This window comes from Corvus moneduloides, chromosome 17 (assembly GCF_009650955.1).
Source record: "Corvus moneduloides isolate bCorMon1 chromosome 17, bCorMon1.pri, whole genome shotgun sequence".
Taxonomy (NCBI): domain Eukaryota; kingdom Metazoa; phylum Chordata; class Aves; order Passeriformes; family Corvidae; genus Corvus; species Corvus moneduloides.
In genome coordinates, this window is record NC_045492.1 from 516,880 (window position 1) to 537,673 (window position 20,794).

Genomic DNA, 20,794 nt, shown 5'->3' on the forward strand with positions numbered 1-20,794 from the left:
ACTTCCAGGCACAAGCTGATCAAACACTTCAACAGCTCCAATTCCAAGTTATCCACCATGGTGGACATGGGAGAGTCCTTAAGTTTTATCACAGCAAATACATATTGTTCAATATTAAATACTGATGGTTAATAGGAATATCAAAGTCCACAGAAGACAGACTAAGTCTCAGGATGCTTTCCTATCTTAATCCATGTTTCACTATCTTAATCTGCTCTAGCTGCAGACTGCTTGCAAAAGGGGCATTCACAGGACTGATACAAATTTTAAGAATACAATTGTGTGAGAAACAAATTGGTAAAATAAGATTTTTATTATATGCTTTTTGCCCATTCTTCTTCATTACTGAAATATTCCCCTTATGCATACAGTACTGCTCCTTGAGCTTCCCAGAACAAGCTCTTTCATTTTGGCCCAACCTGTGTCATTGAAGGACAACCTCTTCTCAAGTATCAGTGCCATTACTTCAGACCCATTGCGACTGCCACACAGCTGTCCTGTCCATCACTTCCAGCCTGTGTATATGCTTCCAAGCAGAAAACATCCCTGTATGTGTCAGGCTGAATTGCATGTCCCTCCTGAGGCAGCTGGCCAGGAGAGGCAACTCCAGTTAGCACAGTTAAAACCAGTAATGGATACAGTACAGACAATTCAGGAGATAATTTCATTAGTTATTTAATACAATTGTGAGTTTCTGCCAAAAGGGATGCTCCCATCCTCCCTCCCTACACCAGACAGAATTTCCTTCCTCTTCTTCCCTTGCACCAGGCTGATGATTATGCAGTAACATGGAAAATCAGATCTCCTTACCCTCTCCCTCAAGTGTTTTTTTCAGGACTACCTTTCACTTGGATCAATGAACTGACTGATGAAAAGGCTCCTTGTGTGCTGTCTTTTTTCTAAATCTGTCAAGTATCTCAGTTTGAGGTTGGATTGTAAGAAACCAGGTGTCCAGGCAGCATTAGCTCTTCAGCTGAATCAGGGAGCAGATTAATGTACATGCTCAGGATGCTGCCAGATGATACACAGGGGCATATGCACTTAGCTTTAGGGAATGATAAATCTAATCCATCTAGATAAGAGTGTAAACAGAACATAGGACAGAACTCTAATTTTGCTAATTTGAGTTGCCTTGTTGTAGGGTATTATGTCAGGACATACGGAGGAACTTGAGTTTCACCTCACAACCTCTGAAAGAAAAACCAGACCCTTCAGATCTCTCCTTTGCTCCATCCCCTTGCAGCCAGGACCCAAACCCTGCCTTGGGGAATGTCTGGCATGCTTGACTGCAACATGAGCAGATGTACTGCAGACTTTTTGCCAGGCTAGCTTTCTCCTGGTTTAATGAGATGAAGGAGCCTATCAGACAATCACATTAGAACCAACTCATGCAATGAGGACCAGACATGTAATGACCTCTGGAACTGCCTCCCAATCCTGCCGTATAAGCTGAGGATCACATACAAAAGGGTAGGGAAATATACTCACAAACTCACTAGAGTGTTCATGGTGCTCTGTGTAACCCGGCCTATAAATGAATACCTAAGTACACATCAGCATGGGCATTCACGTTACAAGTTTCTGAAATGGATAGAAGCCTTTTGATAAAACATAGTAATGTCTTATTTCAGAGAAGGTAGAAACACCCCTGGAAGTACCCAAGGCCAGGTTGGACGGGGCTTTGAGCAGCCTGGTCTAGTGAAAAGTGTCCCTGCCCATGAAAGAGGGGTTGACATGAGATGTTTGAGGTCTGTGATTCTGTGATGCAGCACTGGACCACATTTTCTTTCGGCCACTGTAAGCATCCTCCCTTACAAGTTACAGGGGTAGTTTGCAAACACCTGCATGAATACAACAGAGACATAGGACAGAAAACACCAACTACTTAAGCTAAACATCGCTCATAAGAATGACTTGTGTTTGAAGTCAGTTATAAAACTGCATATAAAGTAAATACCTAAAATACCATTGGAAGGCAAGTGATGTTTTTCATAGAATTAGGAATGCTTTTCTGCAAGCAGCTGGAAGCCAAAGGCAGATGGCACTCTGTACCAAACATGCCTTCCCAAATTTTAAGTTTGTCAGATAAGGCCTGAGGAGGAAACTGACCTACTCCCCAGGTTCCATGTTCACCCAAACCAAATTTGCTTTCTACAGATTTCCAGTAGCTGTTCTTGGTTCCAAGCTGCTTGTGAGTTTAGTTCTTCCTGCAACAGCTCTGATCATTACTACCTGAGATCTGCAAAAATCCAGCAGACACATTCTCCTAAAAGGTGCCTCCTAGACTTGTGAGATCCAAGCCCTTGCCTTCCTAAAATGCAAATAGAACTTCTGTTTCCCTTTTTCTCCATCCTTCTTTCCCTGCCTTTCCTCATTCACCCCCACACCGATTCCTGTTAAAATCTGAGGGGTCAAAATCAGAAACCAAAGCTTATCTACTGTGAACTGGACTGGGTAAACAACTTATACCAAAAAAAGAACAGGTTTTAGAATGGTAATCTGAATCTAGCTTTTGCTGCAATAGCTATCTGGTAAAAGCAGTAACAACTTTTTTCCTCACCCAAACTTCTCCAAACCAAAGTCCATGGATTAGATCAACTCAGAATTTAGTTTTCATTAAGAAATAACAGTATAAGTTAAGGTGGTTCCTCTTAAGTGAAATTCAGTTTTGCATATTTGGGATAAGGCAAACATTCACAAGCTTAAGACAGTTTCACATCACATATCTTATGATGGAAATCCATGATCCCAAGGACGATTGTCAACTAGGATATGCAGTTATTGTAAACAGACCCCCAAAGATGTTAAAACACAAAGATTTTACTTCTTTCAAAACTAACTGAAGATCTGAATACAAGTGATTTAGTTCTAATACTCTAGTCCTGACTAAAGTTGAACCATCACATGGGTTTCACGTTTAACCCCTCTGTGTTTAGAAAGAATTGGTTATGGCAGATTAATTCCTGATTTCATTCCTTAGAAACCTGCATGAGACAAGGATGTACCACACCAAAGCAAGAGAGAAGGAAAAAGCTGACTACACCAAAGTCTAAAACTAATTCCTCAAGTAAGAATTAAGAGGAAGTTTCTCAGAAGCCTGTTCATAGCCTCTTTCGCAGGAACACGGCAAGGTTTCTGTTTATGGGACCTGGATGCAATTGCAGAACCGCGTAGGCTGGAAGAGATTTCTGGAGGAGAGATTACTCTCCAAGCAAGAGTAATTTCAAAGCTGGATCCAGTTGTTCAGGGCCTTATGGATTTGAAAATCTCTAAGGATGTAGATTCGAGCATTACACACCATTCTCACTGCAAAAATAGTTTCCTTTTATCCAACGGGAATTTCCCTTGCTGCAAGTGGTATAAACAATGAGATTTTTAATCTGAAAATATCACAGACCAGAATAAAAAGAAAAAATCCAAAAGTATGTGTGGCTGCTACAGCCACATATCAGAACTCTTTAAAAATTCCCTTTCTAAAACTGTTTCATAATGAATAAGGAGTCAACTCAAGATACTTCACATTAAAGGCATAGTTGGAGCAGAAATTCATCTGGTAAATTTTTCAGGGCAGATGTTAATATATCAGAATAACAGGCTTAATATTAAATTGATTGCCAACTCTGAAAAACGTTCAGTATTTTCCAGAAAAAGAACAGGTGAGGAACCATGCAGGACCTGAGTAGTTCTTGGGGTTTTAGGAGTTCTCCTTCTGTTTTCTATTTCTCTTAAAGAATTTTCCCCATACATGTTGCCAGGGGGACAAATTACGGAGCGCTTAAAAAAAACTAAAAGTCCTGGCCACTGAGGGCGGGGTCCAATGAGCTGCTCTTTGTCACCTGGGCTTGTGGGCTGTTAGTTCCCAGCATTTGGACAGAGAGAGGCTGGAAGGAATTCGTCAACACTGCAGGTTTCTGGTTTTTTTCGGCTGCCTTCCTTCTACCGGAGAGATCCCGGCATCCCAAGCCCGCCTTTCCCTGCCCTGCTGGCAGCTGGGCTGTGGCTGCCCTGGCCCCGCCGTTCCTTTGCAGTTGCTTTAAGCCTTTGCTGTTCTGTAGCTCCGCATGCCCTGCCTGCCCAGACCTCCAGGGGGGGTTCCTGCTGCAGCTCCGGAGTTCGATACATCTCGTCTGCCACCCGGGATTTGTGCTCATCCCTGCTGTTCCAGCCTGCTGTTCCCGAGGGTCCGGCCGGACACCGGGATCGGCTGCCCAGGGGTTTGTGAAGCCTTTGTTCCATCCCTTCCCGGGATCCCGGGGCACCGGTGCCGCGTGCTCCCCGAGCTCGCTCCGGAGCGCCCCCTGCAGCCGCGGGGGAACCATCGCACCTGCCCTGCTCACCGGGAGCCGCCAGCGCCCCTGCCGGCTGCGAGCGGAACTGCACCCGAGGGGAAAGGGCCCGACAGCCGAGAAGGCTGGCACTGGGTTTGTGATTGTTTGCTCTTACTGCCATAGTTATTGTTGTTTGTTTGACTGGTTATACACATATCGATATATGATAGTAAAGAACTGTTATTCCTGTTCCTCATATCTTTACCTGAAAGCCCCTTAATTTCAAAATTATAATAATTCGGAGGGAAGGGGGTTGCATTTTTTTTTTTTTTTTTTTTTCATTTCAAGGGACTCTTGCCTTCCTTGGCAGACACCTGTCTTTCAAACCAAGACAGTAGTGCATCATCCTGTCTGATTCAGTCCAAGAGCAAATGTCTAGGGTACAGCAAAAGAAGAGCACCTGACAATAATTCCCTTTTGCCTCTACATCCACGTGTACTGCAGGCGGCATCTGCCTCTCTCAAGTCCTGTGGAAGTTTCTTCCCCAGTGCACTGAAACACTGCTGTTTCTTGGGAACACAGAAGTTATTCTCAGGCTTTGTACTGCAGAACAGTAAGGCAGCCTTGCCCATGAAATCTTAGTGCCTCTCTCCTTCCTTGAGTCATGAAAATTATCAAGAGCTTGACCTATTATATACAGAGTACTCTTTCATCCCACTGTTACACCCCCCCCCCCCCCCAAAAATATGCAATATAAAGTAACACACCCTGGAGATTATATCAAATAATCTCTTTCTGACAGCCCATTTGAACAGCTCTGAGCAGTCACAACTCCCATTGCCCACATGTGCTGTCCAGAGAAGGAACTTTCCAATGCCCTTGGCAAACATCAAGGGTTAGAACACCAGTCTCAACCCTACAAAAGCTTGACAATACCTTCTCTAAAGACACTAATTTCACCTGGAGATAAATTATCAAATATTTTTACTTGGTTTAGTATTTCTTCTCTGTAACATTGCTTGCACATTTCTCCCATATTAACCTTTAAGCAGAATTTAAGCTGATGCAGGCATCTCAGACATAAAATGAAAGCCTTAGTTACTTCTGATTTGATTTTATTCACTCCAACATTACTCTTTTTTCCTCCCTTTCCAAGCTTCATTGCCATATTCTTTTGGAAAATGGCACCCTGTGTCCAGTATTGCAGTGTTATAGCTGTGGTATCTAAAAAAATCCTCAGAAAATATTTTAAATGTTCTGAAGAAGGGTAGTCGTCAGATGTAAGAAAGACTGTATTAGTCAGGTGAGTTGTGGTACAATCAGGTGCCAGACCCAATTGTAAAGAATATCATCTTTGTTTAAGCTGCCATGAGGGAACCAAAGTGTGGATACTCTTTTGAGCCTTGTCCACAGCAATTTCAGCTAATGAGTTTTAGCTGACCAGTGGAGAGGTCTGAGATCACCCACAGAACACAGGACATTTAGTTATCTGTGAAACCTCAGTAATATGATTACTCTGGATCATAATAACACTTTAGAAGTAAAACGATAATAACCCACCTTACCACCAAACACTTCCTCAGCACCTCAAGAGTCCGATTCAGTCTTGGGCACAGCTGTGCCCTGCTCAGGAGCAAGGTGCCTCCAGGGAGACACAACGTCCTTGAGACCATGTGCTCACACAAGTGACCGTGAGGGGTTAGCTCAGCAATACCAGCAGACTACACCACTCCACTCCCCACTCTTTCAAACTCCAAATATCTCAAGGATTTTCAGATTAAGGTCATAGCTTTTATTTAATGAACTGGAAATAATGACATGCTTCTGTGACCAGATGCCCTTCTGCAGGTCAGGAGCAGATGTTGAACACAACTCAAAAGCACAATTCACTTGAGCAGTTTATGAGTTAGTGAAGTTTGTCTTTACAATTCAGTAAAGAAATGTTTAGCAAGGTGCTAAATCGGCCTAAAATGGCAAGAAATTAATTGTCAATAAATATGCAAATAAAATAAAGCACAGGTAATAAACTACAAACAAATAGTACCTGTATGCTGAAATCATGTCCAGTTTCCATGAATCCAAAACCTTCTGCTTTTCTAACTCCTGTGGAGCAATCCCAAAACAACACTATTGCAACTGGTTGGTATATTAATGTAATATTATTTCTGTAGTAGATGCAGCTGGAACTACCACCGGAGCATAAGAAAATGCCACCATCCCAGCTAATCCCAGACAAAGAGGGTATATTTGGTCTTGCCGTCCCAGAAGTTTTAATACTCCAATCACAACCTGAAAACACCAGACACAAGGTGAGGCTGTATATCCTGAGCTGCAGAAACTGTATTTGACTTTACCAAGTATTTCTACTATAATATTTTGTTGAGAAGTTGCACTGATTTTCCCAATGAAAACTGATCCAAGGGGCCATTTTAGCCTGCCAGGCTGCATATACCTACTCCACCATTCAAAAGGATTTCTCTTGTGAACAGAGCTCTAGAGCTAAGCTTACAAAGCCCCATGAACAGCATTATGATGAAGTGTTAACTGCAGAATAAATCAGCTTAAATCCAGGGATTCGTTCCAGCAGATTAAGAACTCGATGCCAAAGAGAAAAGAGGAGGTCCTGCTCCTATTTTAGAAATATCTCACTTTGTTTTGAGCCTGCCACCCACTATTTCCATTTGGTGGTCTTAGTCCTTTTATCAAAAGAGACAGTGAATAGTGGGTTCACATACACGCCATGCTGCTAAGACTGTGCTTCCATCATATCCTCTTCAAAGACATCTTTTTGAAACTGAGGAGCTTTGATCTGTTTATCATTCTTTACAAGAAACTCATTGCACAGCTTTGATCAATCACATCAACCTTTTCAGAATCTCTCCCAGTTTCACTGGGTCTTTGAGAGCGATGGGACTAGAACTCATGCAGCACTCACAACACAGGCGCACTGTGAGCTTACACACCACTGTTTCCTAGTTTGATCACCATTATTTTTCCACCAGCATTTAACTTTCAATTTGCTTTTCTAAACTATGAGATAATATTTTGATAGAACTGCCTATTATAACCCTCAGTTCTTTCTCTGACTGGAAAAGCAATTCAGAGCTCATTGCTGTACACATACAGTGGGGGCTGTTCTCCAGCTGCATTACTTCACTATGCTGAATTTAAAATGCTGCTTTATCACTTAGTACCACAGGATTTTTTTCATGTTTCCTCAAAGCTAACTTCCATTTACTATGATAATGTATGTTTGCTGATAAAAATAAATTTGTTGCCAGTCTTCTGCTTATTTTTCTGACTTTGACTTCTCTGTGCTTCTGGCTTCCATATCATTCTCTGGCACTGGTTAGTATTGTGAAAATACTGTATAAAATAAATCTTCCGTCTGTCTGATTTATAGCTGTATTTTTACTGGATATCCCAACAGTCCTCATGGTCTCAGAAATGCCAGTTATTCTTCACTCACCTCCTGCACCAGTCATCCTTCCATAAAGCTTTATTACTTCCCTTTGTCCTCCCAGTGGCTTCTTTCCAAGGTGCAAAGTCCTAAACCATTTAATGTCTCCTTCCGTCTTCTAATTCCATGCCTTTGCTCTCTCATCAGCTCTCTCTTTTCTAGTTCTCTTATACTCAAAAAATTTGCCAGATTATGCTGATAATGAGCTCCAGTGTTGATTATTCCTATGATTTCACTGTTTTATAGGACTTTCACACTTCCTCAGGGAGATAGAGTTTCTCTTTAGAAGTGTGCCTTAATGCTGCCACAAACCTTCATAAATGTGCATGCAACCTTTGACATAATGCCCTGCTTCCCCTACCACTCCCAGAGTTGGGAATTTCATTAAAAAATATTTTATTACATAATTTTAAATTTAAGATGCTCGTATGCTTCTCTCTTGACCTCAAGTTGACTTCAACTTTGATTTTTTTTTTATTAGCCCTTTTATGTACATTTGCTCCATTTGAGTATGAGCTACACGAGGTTAGTACCTAGGAGCTGCGAAAAGTGTCCATCCACTGCAGAGAAGTCCTACACTCCTCTCCTTGTTCAAGAGCTTTTATGAAACGAAGGGTGCAGAGGGAATCATCACAGGCTCAGGCATTAATTTCTTTTCAAAACAATGGCTTGATCTGGTTTAGTTAAGTAAGTTCATCATGGTCTCTTTCTAGGCTGTACTCTTGGTCTTCTTGGACCCTTCAGGCAATGCTTCTTATGTTGATATTAATACAGTGAAGTCAGAGATCAGTTTCTTTGATCTATCTGAACCTCCTGTCTAGCACAGGATAACACATTTTTCTCCACAGTTCTTTCACCAAACCACACATTGGGATTAAGTAGTCTTGTTTCTCTTGAGATCTTTTGAGTCAGCATGGAGTAACTTTGCATTTAATGAAGGGACCAACACTTTGCATTGCAGCCCAGTACACTGGCACCTGACACATTCCTGTTAAATATTCACCTCAGTCAGAGGTTAAATGTTTTCATTTTCCTTCAAATGAAGATGCAGTCAGGGGAGAAACCAAGGAAGAGGTAAAAGCTCCAAGGCTACTTCTCCTGCAATGCCTCTACAGCCAGTTTGGAGTAAAATAGAACCCTCACCATTACTGATTGAAAGCTGTTTTCTACCTTCTATTATGCAATCAGCAGTAATAAAAGTCATCACTCTTCATCTAGCCACTGCATGAGAAAGACAGCAAAGCACTGCTCAACCAAGCTTCTCACCAGGTCAGTGGTGACTGTGAATGCAGGTGCTCAGAGGAAGAAGCAGCAGCTGTCAATGTTAAGATGTGACTGTTGATCCCTTAAAAATGAGGAGTATACAGACACGCCAGTAAAACAAGGACGGAACTTTCTAACAGCTGCCCAGAAACCACTGCAGGCCAGACAAGAGAAGAGAGATCCCCCTCCTACTGCAACTGCACCCAGGAGCTTGGAGCCACCAGAAGATGCTAGGAGGAGAGTACCTCTGCTCCCCACAACATGGCTTTCCCTGTACCTCTGAGCCACACAGATTATTGAACCCTGCTGCAGGGAAGCAGAGACTGTGGGCATGGAACAAGTCCCTTGATGGATGGAAATGCCAGTCTTGAAAGCTGAGGTCCCAGACCCTGGAATCACTGCTGCTCAGAAACCTTGGGGTTTTTTTAAAAACACAAAAGAAAATTTGAGTCTAGTGATTTAGGATATGATAAAAATACTTCAGACTTCACTAAATGAAATATTTAAAGATCAGGATTTAAACTCTGTGAGCCTTTCCTTACCGAACATTTTGACAATACAAAGACTGTATTTGCTTAAGTCATTTTTAGGCCAACAAGGTGACTTATGATGGCTTCTACATAAGCAGTTTATTTTAATGAGGAGACATGATAAAAATAGCAGCATAAGTGCCATGTTTATAATCAATCCATAGCCCAGAACATTTGAAGGCTAGAGATCTGAGGAAACATTAATACATCACATCAAGGAATAAAACTACTGAAAAGCAAGATATCTGCATTACACTTCTCAGTTCAGACAATGTTCAGGTAACGAATTAAGCTTTCTGGTGCAATGTGTTTCGAGCCACTTCAATTTTTTTCCCCAACAACTACTACCAATGAGAGAAAGCAGAGAGACTCATATTCTGGAAACCTCCCTAAATGGCTGAATAATGTCTGCCTAAACAGTTCTTATTTTACAAAAATGAAGTACTGACAGTATTTCTCCTGCCTTTATACACTGTCTTAAACTCGTATTTCTATTCTACTATGAATTTCTTCAAAGGTTACTATACCATACAATAGACTTTATCCTATTTCTTATTTCTTCGTTTCTTAGAAGGGATCACAGGCTTCTCTGGCTGTTTTATTGCTTTTATTGTTAAGAAACTCCTGTCTCTATTAAAGAAAAAGGAAACAAAGTCAAGGGGGCAAAAGTGGTTATCTTTTGTAAGGCCCAAGGAAAAACCTGGATTATTCTTCCACTACTGACAAAAAAAGGTAATATAGTGCTCAGTGAATGCCTCCTCCATCTGTCTGAGAAATCCTATGCAACACCCTTTCCAAAGCTGGCATTTGAAGGCTGTCTTGTCCTTGTTTTGCAACCTCAACAAAACATTTTTTAAACAAGGGAAAAAGAAGATTAAGGTTTTTTCCCCAGACCAAACCAGCTCGTGAGGGCACTTCCTGCAGCTCAGCCCCAAGGGACACAAGCACTCAGCTCACTATCCCTTCCCAGAAGCTTCTTCTGCTCTGCCTCCAGTGCTGCACATTCCCATCTGCTCTTCACTGCTGATGCTGGAATTCCTACAGAAATTCTGCTTCCTTCAGGATATCACAGTTAATTTAAAAAACAAGTAAATTAAAAAAAAAAAAGGGCAGAATGACAGACTTCTTAGACATCTTAGACAGAGAAGTCACCGCACTGCCAAGGAAAACAATGTTCAGTAAGGAATTATCATTTTCTAACACCTAAAACCACTGCCAGAAATGGAATGCATTCACGGGGAACAGGCACAAGAGCCCCATCCCAAGAAACCAACTGGTGAGCTCTGCAAATAGTTTTAAAGACATTTTTATACTGGAGTGAGTGCAGCATACATATAATTATAATGGCCTAGAATTCCCCTTGAAAACACTTCATTTAGGCAATTACTACCAAATGTTACAACAAAAGCCATTTCTCACAGTGTAAGCTCAATCACTATCCAAAGGGCTTGATGGATTCATTACCCTTGCGAAGCTTCTGGAGTACACGTGACCAGGCAGCCCTGGTGCTGACACACTTGCTTCCCAGATTTCAAGAACTGCTCAATACCTGGATACAAGACTGTCAGGCTACCTAAAATTTGGAAATCGTTGCCAACATTCCTATACCTTTACAAAGAATTAGTGAAGACAATAAGGAAGTACACATCACACAAAATGTACCAATTCATACTCAACATCAACAGGAAACAAAACAAACAAAACAAAACAAGCAAAAAAACATTTGGTAAGAAGGGTACAAGAAGTCTCCATTACTGCTCTGGTATGACGGTCTCAGGCCAGAGAGGGACCAGAAAGGTGGATAACATTAAGATTGGAAAAGACCTCTAAGATCATTCAGTCCAATCTTTAAAATACTAAATCGTAAAAAATCTTCCATCTACCACCCAAAGTATAGATATATCAGAAAGCAAGATTTGGGGGGAGGGGAGGTGTTGCTGCCTGCTCCGCGGTAAAAGCTGTGAGTATTTCCACAGGGAGGGGGAGGGCGATAAGGAAGATGGCATTTCTTATGCTGCACCTCCACCTCTATGCTTGCCAGCATGCCAACACAGAAGTTCAGAAGACCCAGGATAGCCCCCAGGGAAATCAGATCAACAAAGGTTTTTAACTTCCTTGCAGTCTGGGGCAGGAACTGGAACACTGGCTGAGTGACAATCACTTTTAAGGCAAGTTAACACCTCTGAGTAACCATCACAGACCTGAGATGGCTCCTTCCCTTGGAGCACAGCCACAGAGAAATCAGTTAGCAATTACTGTGACAAAAGAGTCTGGTCACAGATCTTCTGACCACATGAAATACGTCCAGACAAGCACGTATTCAAATACCAGGACAACAAAAATCAACCCGGCTTTAAGTTTTTTAAAGACTGTCTCCAACTGCAAGCATCACACTTTCCAATTCCACATCAATAACACTTTTGCATGTTGGAAACAGGAAAAATGCTCATGGTTTCCATTTTCTAAGGTTTCAACTGCTACCAAAGAGATCAGAGAAAAAGCTTTTGAGGTGGAGGTGTCTCCTGAAGCTTGGCTGACAGCAGGGCGGACTTTGAGTTGTTTGGGGCATTTTAGTAGAAGATTAGAAAAACTCTGTGATCCCTTGAAATCACAGACAACTTGTCTCTGGCTCCTGCCTCATGTGGTCAGCCCCACAACTGAGTCCAGGGGCGGGATAGCCATGAGCTCCAAGTCCATTTAAAACCAGTTACAAATACAGAAATTAAGTGTCCAAAAGGTACTGAATACCTGGGCAATGGTTCTGCTCAGTGTGGACAAAAGAATATTTTAAACCTTTACTCTCTTATGAGCCACCATACAGCAGCGTTCCCAGGCTGGGGTACGCCTGGATCTCTACAGCACACAGCCCATATTGCTGCTGCTCTCTGCGGTGGAGGCCTTGCTTTTTCTTCAACGTGGCACTGGGAAAAAACAATATGGCATTTAAGCAGAGATGACGTGAACTACTTCATGAGCTCTTTTGTACAAACAAAGCTACAGCTCCCCCTGTGCTTTTGCACTCACTCTGCTGGAAAAGTCCAGCTCTTTTGCAACTTAGACATTTGTGCTGAAATCTTGACAATGACAGGTCAGTAACTGAAAAATGCCAGTTGAGAGCCCTAGATTATGCCAACTCTTCAGTTACAATAATTCAGTTCTATGGCACAGCAGCATGAATGAGCACAGTGCCCAACACTACCAAGTCACATTGTGGCCGGGGAGACAATCCAGGCTACAGCCCAGCACTACAGGCTAACACAGGCGAGCCAAGGTCTCACCAAGGAGACATCCTGACAGACAGTCTTCTAAGCAACAACTCCTTCCTTTTGTTTCTTACATCATCAGAGCAGCAGCTACAGTGGTTGCATTATATAGGCATTGCACAGTTTAAAATGCTGAATATAATATCCCTTCTCTTAAAGCAATGTCCTCACTGTGAACCAGCAGCCCTGCAGTCCTACAGTTCTGCTCTCAACTCCAAAGTACTCCTGGACCCCCACAGGCACTGCAACCTCACAGCAGCATGACCATGCTCACCTGTGTGGGGATGGAGCAGAGAGGCCACTCACTGACAGGTGACCTCACAGACTATTTGATAAACATGAATTGGCAGGAATACCTGCTGAGTGTTCCATCCACCTACTGCTAGAAGCAACAAAAAAATATATCTCTTACTCATTTTTTTTTTTTAAATAATGAATGTTTCCAATTAACTACTTTAAAAATGTCAGGAAAGAATAGTTTTATTCTATGGCTGAGCTAATACACATGAAGATTTTCACCAAGTCCTGTGCCTTTCTTTAGGCTGGCTGATGGATAAAGCCCAATTGCATTGTAAAGTGAAAAAAAAAAATCTTCCCTGGATTTTCTGAGGGCCATATGATATGTATTTGATAATCTTTTCATCCAAGCTAAAGGAGGAAAGTTTAATTTGTAACAAGGGTCACTTCTTTCTGGAAAACCGTATCAGAATGATCTACATAAGGAAAATAGCAAATGTAGAGCTCTTATAAAATGGTTAAAAACACTTCTTTGTCAACCGTGCAGCGTGTCCTTTCTCAAGACTCCCAGCACTGTAACATTAGTTCTCCACCAAGGCAGAGACAAGCCATGCAGCACTTGAGCTGGCAGCACAGAAAAGCAGACTTAAACCACTCCCCAGGCCCCACCTTCTACCATCTGGACAAAGCACAACCCAAACACAAGCCCTCCTTTTCCAATCCAAGTCATAAAACTATACATTTACACAAATCAAGTTTTTCTTTCTGCCTGTGCAAAGGTAGGAATACCTCCACAACCTGAACCCCAGCCCCTGCCCCGATTTTATTGGCTAAGTAATAAATTTCAAAACTACCACAGCCAAAAGAAACCATTAAAAACATAAGCACCTAACTTCAGTTTCCCCACAAAGACAGTCCAAAAAACCCCTCAGGAGAAAACTACTTTGTGTGACAACAGTACTGGAGAATCCAGGCAAATTTTCAAGAACAGATCTGAAAAATCAATTTAGTGAACAGAAATTTCATTAAAGATATATATCCCATGTATTTAGAAAACTTAAATGTACCCAGACCCCAAATAATTCTAGAATTTACAAAATGCTATAGGGTATCAGTAGCAAAATTTGTGAATTTCCATTTACATTTTTAAGGTATTTATGATGCTTATAAATAAATTAGAATAAAGTCCATATATAGGATAAAAAGTATTACTAGACCCCTATTAATTTACATAAATACACTAAAGCCCCTCCTTAATCACTGTCTTTGTTTAAGGAAATCCAGATGTTAACCCAGAGTCAGACTGTTTACCCGCCTCAGCCCAGGGAAACCATCCAAGACACAGTCACAAAATTGACTGAATTAGTACCTGGTGTAATTCATACACCAAGCCACGCTAAGCTAACTACAGCATCAAACATGACAATATGAAATAGGAAGTGCATGCACAGACACATTGCCTCAGTCTAGACTAGTTGAGCCTGTAAGGCTGCAGTTTCAGTCAGCAGCAGCAAGCACAGACATATGCACTTACCTGACTAAACTGATTCTAATTAAACGCCCGCATTGGTGTACTGCCAGTACAAGACCACTAAATCAGTGTTAATTTGTAATTTGTTGGGCTCATTTCCAGTCCAAGCTGTTTGCAGACTGGGCTCACTGCGGGGCAGGAGTGCCAGAGGGGCACAGGACATGCAGAGCCTCTCCCTAAGCAGCGTTCACAGCAGACAGAACTGCCGCACAGTCAACACCGGGAGAACTTGGGAAAACCCTGAGTGGGAAAGCCCCTGCCTGGACTAACATTCAGCTGAAAGCAGACCACAGAGGGTGGGCATAAGTGTTTATTTTTCCCAGGGAGAGAGACTGCAAGGAGCCTTTTGCAGCACTCTGCTATACACTGTATTCATAAAGTCCGGAAAAAGGGGCAACGAGCAGAGTGAAAGTCTCCTTACCATACAAGCTGTTCTGAGAGCAAAGAGAAAAGCTGGCTGAAGATCTGCAGAAAAAACCTCTGAGAGTAATAATGGAGAAATAAAATAACAGACTAAATTCAGCACAGCAGTCTGAAGATAAATGGTCCTTATTTCACATATAGAGTGGTGTACTCCAAATTGATCATTAACATTCAGAAAGTCTTGCTGGAGTCACAACAGACTGATTAAAGCATCAGCTCAAAGTCATTCAGTGCATGAAAAAATAATGTTAGAAAATTATTAGTAATAAAACTGCCATATAAAAATATAGAATGGCTGCATCTTAAATCCTGGATGTAGTGCCTGCTCCTTCTTTTCAAGAGGACATAATGGAAGGGAAAATATTTTTTTTAAAGGAAAAAAGGTTTGAAAATATGAATGAGGAATAATCAATCAGGCTAGGGTTCTTCTGCCTGGAAACAGAGATTGCTGCAGTGACATATGACAGAAACCTGTAAAATCATCAGTTGAATGGAGAAGGTAAATCGAGATCAGTTCTTCACTGTGTCCAAACCATACAGCAGCTAAGAGATAGGAAATGAAGCCAGCAGCTGTCAAGTTCAAAACAAAACAGAGGTAGTTAGCACCAACAAGGTGATTCTGTGCTCTGGAAAAATCTCCCTGGGATGTAGCAGTGCCATACATTTCAGTGGATGGGAGACACAGGCTAGTTCACAGAAGAAAAATGCATTAATCATGAACAAAATAAAAGCAAACAACATCTACCTCTTGACATTCTACAAATGACAAGAGACAAGAGGGCCATCAGGCGAAGGCTTCCATTATATATCCTGACCTTATGCTCTTCTCTTTTTGGTCACTTTTAGAAAAAAACAGTGTTCTTACACCATAAAAATCAATTATGTCTCTGGTACTCCTCAGCCCTTTTGTGAACTCACTCAGCCTACCTACCTGGCAAAAGCTCATCTTCTGGGGAGATGAGGACACAGAGGGGCTGGATTAGTGCTCTGATTATTCAGCAAACTGAACTGGATCAGGAAAACCTCCAGTAAATGCTGAAGGTGGTACAAGAGAGGGCAAGAATATGCCAGTCCTTTTGCATGGCAGCCAGTCTTTAGATCAGTTTAAGATGTGTAACACACAGCTTCATCACCAAAACAGAGATTAAAAGGAAGCAGCTGACTGCCTATCTTCTCTGTTCAAACACACAGGTAAAAGTCACAAATCCAGCTCTTGTGGGGGGAATAAAAGTGCTGGTTTCACATCTTTAGTCCATCTGGTAACTACAAAGAGAGTCTGCTTTATACATGGCTGAATAGTAAAGGTTACTTTAAAATTAAACATTACATTTATAACCTCTACTGTTCTTATATTATGTAAAATAAGGAAAACCCCTTTGGGCAACTAAACCCTTTGTAAATACAGAAATGCATCCAAGTCTAGTAAGGACAATAGTCAGATGAAAACAGAGCTATTCCTTCCATGCTTCCCACAGCATCTGCTGAATTACTGCAATAAATGGTGCTATACCAGTCACAGAATACAAGGAGATATGACCAGATGAAAAACGGTGAGTGATCAATAAGATCATTAAAAATCTAGCAAATCCCATTTACAATCCAGAATTTACAAGAACACAACTGAAGACCAAGTGAGGTTATGGAAGTCTCTCTTCAACTCTGCTTTGCACAGTAGAAGGCACAGTCGCCCAACCCTTTCCACAGCAGGACCAAATCACAACTGCTTGGCTTAATAACTGACCTGACTGGCCAGAACACTGGGAATTTCAGGGGAAAGCAATACCGGATTTTATTATTCCTCCCAAACCACATTCACATGAACATGAAACCACTGAGGAGCACGGAGACACCTATCAGGAACACTAACATTACACAAGGAAACAGTACCAAACCGCTCCTCTGCTCATCTGGAACCATCACAGGTTAAACCAGGCCATAATATTCACAGAGACAAAATAGCCTGAGCCAGCCCTGCACAGTGCCCAACATTAGCTTAAGCAGCACAGACATATTTACTTGTATCCAAGACACAGCTGACACAAGAGCACAAGATAAGCCCTGCTCAGGGCGGGTTATGGTGTTAGCACTGCCTATGGAAACAGAACTGAGGGTTTGGCTTCACCATTTTCCAGGAAGCAACTAAGCTACTGTTTGTGAGAATGACAATTAAGTAATTAAAAATTAAAACCCCTAGTCTCTTCTTACACATAAAAACCAACCACCCCTCCCCCCCCCAATTTAAAACTGAATTGCTTTCTCTTTTGTTTTTATCTTTGTCCTTGAACTATACTATGACTGTAGTTTTTTGTGCTTCTTACTGAAATAGCTATATATTTCTACTTTGCTGTAATGTTTACCTTGAGCATACAACAGAGGAATGTTTAAAAAAAAAAAGTCTCAGAAGTATTTTTAAAAAAATTTTCTAGTATATCCTTAAGGAACCAAAACACATGTTGTACATAATAAAGCCTCTGAAATCTAAAGGTACCACTACACTTACACTTTCCAATGAAAAACACTGAGGACTGTGGCATGTATGACCAATGTGACATATGAGCTGCAAATGGGAGCACTGGAGGGTTTCTGAAGGTAATCTGAGATTAGAAAAATGCAAATCAAACATGGTTATTAATTTCAATTAATTTTTAACCTCAGATGCAGAATGAGTAGCTAGGAAAATAGTTACAGGCTCCAATAACGCTGCTTGCAGTAGTTGTACAATTTTCATTGTATAATATTGTTTAATTTTCATTGTGTAACATTTCCAGCTTTTATCTTTGCAAACACCTCCATACCAGGCAAATATAAGGCACACGAAGCTGCTGCCCTAAGACAAGGTGCCTTGTGTGCCACATCAGTTTCAAAATCCAAACAAATAATTGAAACTGGAACAGTCATTGCCCATCTTGAGCTCCCTCAACAATCCCCAGTCCAGTGGTCAATAATCCAGATGAATCCTACTGATCACCTTGCTTCTTCCCCAGTTAACTAAGCGAGACATCTGGTAAGCTCTGCTTACCTAGCCCAAGGAAATTATTGTACTAGAAAACCTTCATACTAGTTTTAAATTGAGCTCCTTGACTTTACATCACCTTTTTTCTTTTCCCCCCAGACTGATACACCGCTGCTAAACCTGGTTTGCCAGGCTCCATCATTTGGAAGACTGTTGTTTCTACAGACAAGGCAAAGCAGAAGCTAAAGCAATGAGCCTCCAAGTCCTCTGAACACGGGATGCTCACAAGCATGCCTGACGCACGTAGCAGAAGCAGATTCTTCACAGAATGGCTTGGGTTGGGAAGGACCTTAAAGCTCCCCCAGTTCCAACCCCTTGCCATGGGCAGGGACACCTTCCACTAGACGAGGTTGCTACAAGCCCTGCCCAACCTGGACTTGAATACTTCCAGGGATGGAGCATTCTTCTCCACTTGGAACCCCCATTTATCTCATCACCTCAGTATTCAAGCACAAAGACTCTTGGGTTTCCCGGACACAACCCCCCGATCCCTACTAGACAGTTCCTGTTCTCCGGAGCAAACACGCATGTGGCCAAGCCCCAATCTCACAGCAATTCATGGTGTGACCACACTTTATGACACGACTGCACACCGGCTCCAACCTCCTCAGACTTGAGAGCCACCAAAGAACGGTACAGACCCCAGGCTCTCAATCAGCAGTGCAACACCCCGAGGCAGTGCCATGAGCCGCCAGCCTCCCAGCAGCCAGGACAGGGCTCACAGCCTCGCTTGTTTTGTAATATCCCATCTTCTGTACTGCTGTTTATAACGATGCTCTTTAAGATAGCAGAAGCCTCTGATTTTGCTACAGTGTTTTCAATTCCTGTTGTGACTTATACTAAATACAAAATATTTCTCAAATAGAAAAAAGAGACATGATGATTCAAATCAACAAAATTTTTTAAAAGCTATTCCCTTTCCATTCATATTCCGACAAGGCTGGGCCGAATTAAAGATAAACACCCAGTTTGCGTTGTCTGAAGTAAATAATGCAAACGAGAATTCTGACATCTGAACACCCGGAAGAAAAGCTATAAATGAGAGAAAGCAGAACGCCCGACGCACTCCCGTCCCTTATTTACATGAAAAAACCATCTCCGCAATAACCTCGGGCACTTCCGAGGCGTTTCCCCCGCTCCCAGCGCAGCCCGGCGTGACGAGGATCGTTTCCCACTCGCAGCGGGGGGAGCGGGTCCCTCCACCGGCGCCTCACAGCGGGGCCGGGCTGCGCTGAGCCCCCCCTCAGCGGCGCCTCTCGGCGGCGGCACCGACCCCCCTCGCGGCGAAACCACCCCCGGCGGCGCCGGGGCCAGGGCGCGGCGGGACACACGGTGACCGCGGGCGCGGCTGCCCTCGACCCCAGCCCGCCCGCCGTTGTCGCGTGGCACCTACTGCCCAGGGGCAGCCACGCATCCCAAAGCCGCGGCGGTTCCGCGGCGGTTCCGCGGGGTCCCGGGGGGGTTCCGTGGGGCCGGCCCAAGGCTCACCTGGACCGCGGTACCTCCGCACTCCGCCCGCCGCGGCACGGAGCGCTCTGCGCCTGCGCGGGGCCGCCTCTGCGCGGGGTCGGGACTACAAACAACATGGCGCCGCCCCCCACCGCCCTCGGGCGGCGCCTCTCGCAGCCTTCCCCTCCCGCCGGCAGATGGCGCCGCCTCCCTGTGGGCGCCCGCCGGGCCCCGCCCCGGCCGTGAGGGCACCGCGGGCGGAGCCGGAGCTGGAGCCGGAACCGGAACCGTGCCGGGGCGGAGCCGGAGCCGGAGCCGGGGCGGAGCCGGAGCCGGGGCGGGGGCGGAGCCGGAGCCGGAGCCGGAACCGGAACCGTGCCGGAGAGCAGCAGGAGCCGGGGCGGAGCCGGGCCGGGCCGGGCCGGGCCGGGCCGGGCCGGGCCGGGGCTTGCGACGCCGGGGGTGTTGGCGTTGCTCGATAGGGTGAGCTTTGAGCACGGCTGCCCCTCCGTCCCCGCTTGGGGGCTGCAGCCATCCCTATCCCACAGCGAGCTCGCTGCCTGTCTGGCGTTTTGGGCAGCGCTCCGTGGAGGGCGGGTGCTATCCTCCACCTCTTCCTGCCTTTCCCCCTCTCCAGGAACGTCTCCAGGTGGAAACACTCGCTTTGCAGGGTAGTGTGGCATCCCCAGCGGTGGGATCCCTTTCGCCTTACCCTCGGTACGGCCCTACCCTAAACATTTAGGATCGAGGTCTTTCCCAAACCTAACCCGTGCCCTAGTTTCTGGTGCCACCCTGTGGTCCTGCGAAATGCTTTTACGTCGGATCTTCAATAACTAAAGGCTGAATAGCGATGGAGTAGGCGAGATAGAACGGAGGCATGTGTAGGTAAATAATTCCCGAGCATGTTCCCAGTAGACTGAGATGGGAGTTGGGCTCTTCTCCCAGGGAACAAATGACACGATGAGAAGAAATGGCCTCAAGTTGTGCCACGAGAAGTTTAGACTGGATACTAAGGAAAATTTCTTCACTGAAAGAGTGGTCAGATACTGGAACCTGCTGCCCAGGGCAGTAGTGGAGTCACCGCCACTGGAAGAGTTCAAAAGGCGTGTGGATGTGGCACTTGGGGACATGGTTTAGTGGTGAACACAGTGGCGCTGGGTTAATGATGGCCTAAGAGGGATTTTCTAAATGTAATGATTCTGTAATTAGAAAAGAAAGAGCACTGAAGACATCATGTGGATAGGTGGAAGCCTCAGGTGTGGCTGGTCAGGGCCACGAAGGTCTATTACTGCACCGTGGACTTCAGAAGTACCTCCCAGAAGTTCTCACACCTGGAATTGGCAGATTCCCCTTACAC

The 20,794-nt window shown here is 43.8% G+C and overlaps 1 protein-coding gene across 4 annotated transcripts in view; it reads right to left on the reverse strand.

Annotated features, from left to right (window-relative positions):
• The window catches only part of NDRG3 (NDRG family member 3), a 64,721-nt gene extending 45,148 nt beyond the window's left edge, over positions 1 to 19,573 (reverse strand). For 2 of the 4 annotated variants that reach the window (XM_032126733.1, XM_032126732.1), the window contains exon 1: positions 19,477 to 19,572. The gene's annotated coding sequence lies outside the window, so the exon portion shown is untranslated. Of the gene's footprint in view, positions 1 to 19,476 lie in introns of all 4 variants that reach the window. The other 2 variants (XM_032126729.1, XM_032126731.1) reach the window with 2 other exon arrangements.
• Positions 19,574 to 20,794: the final 1,221 nt, after the last annotated feature.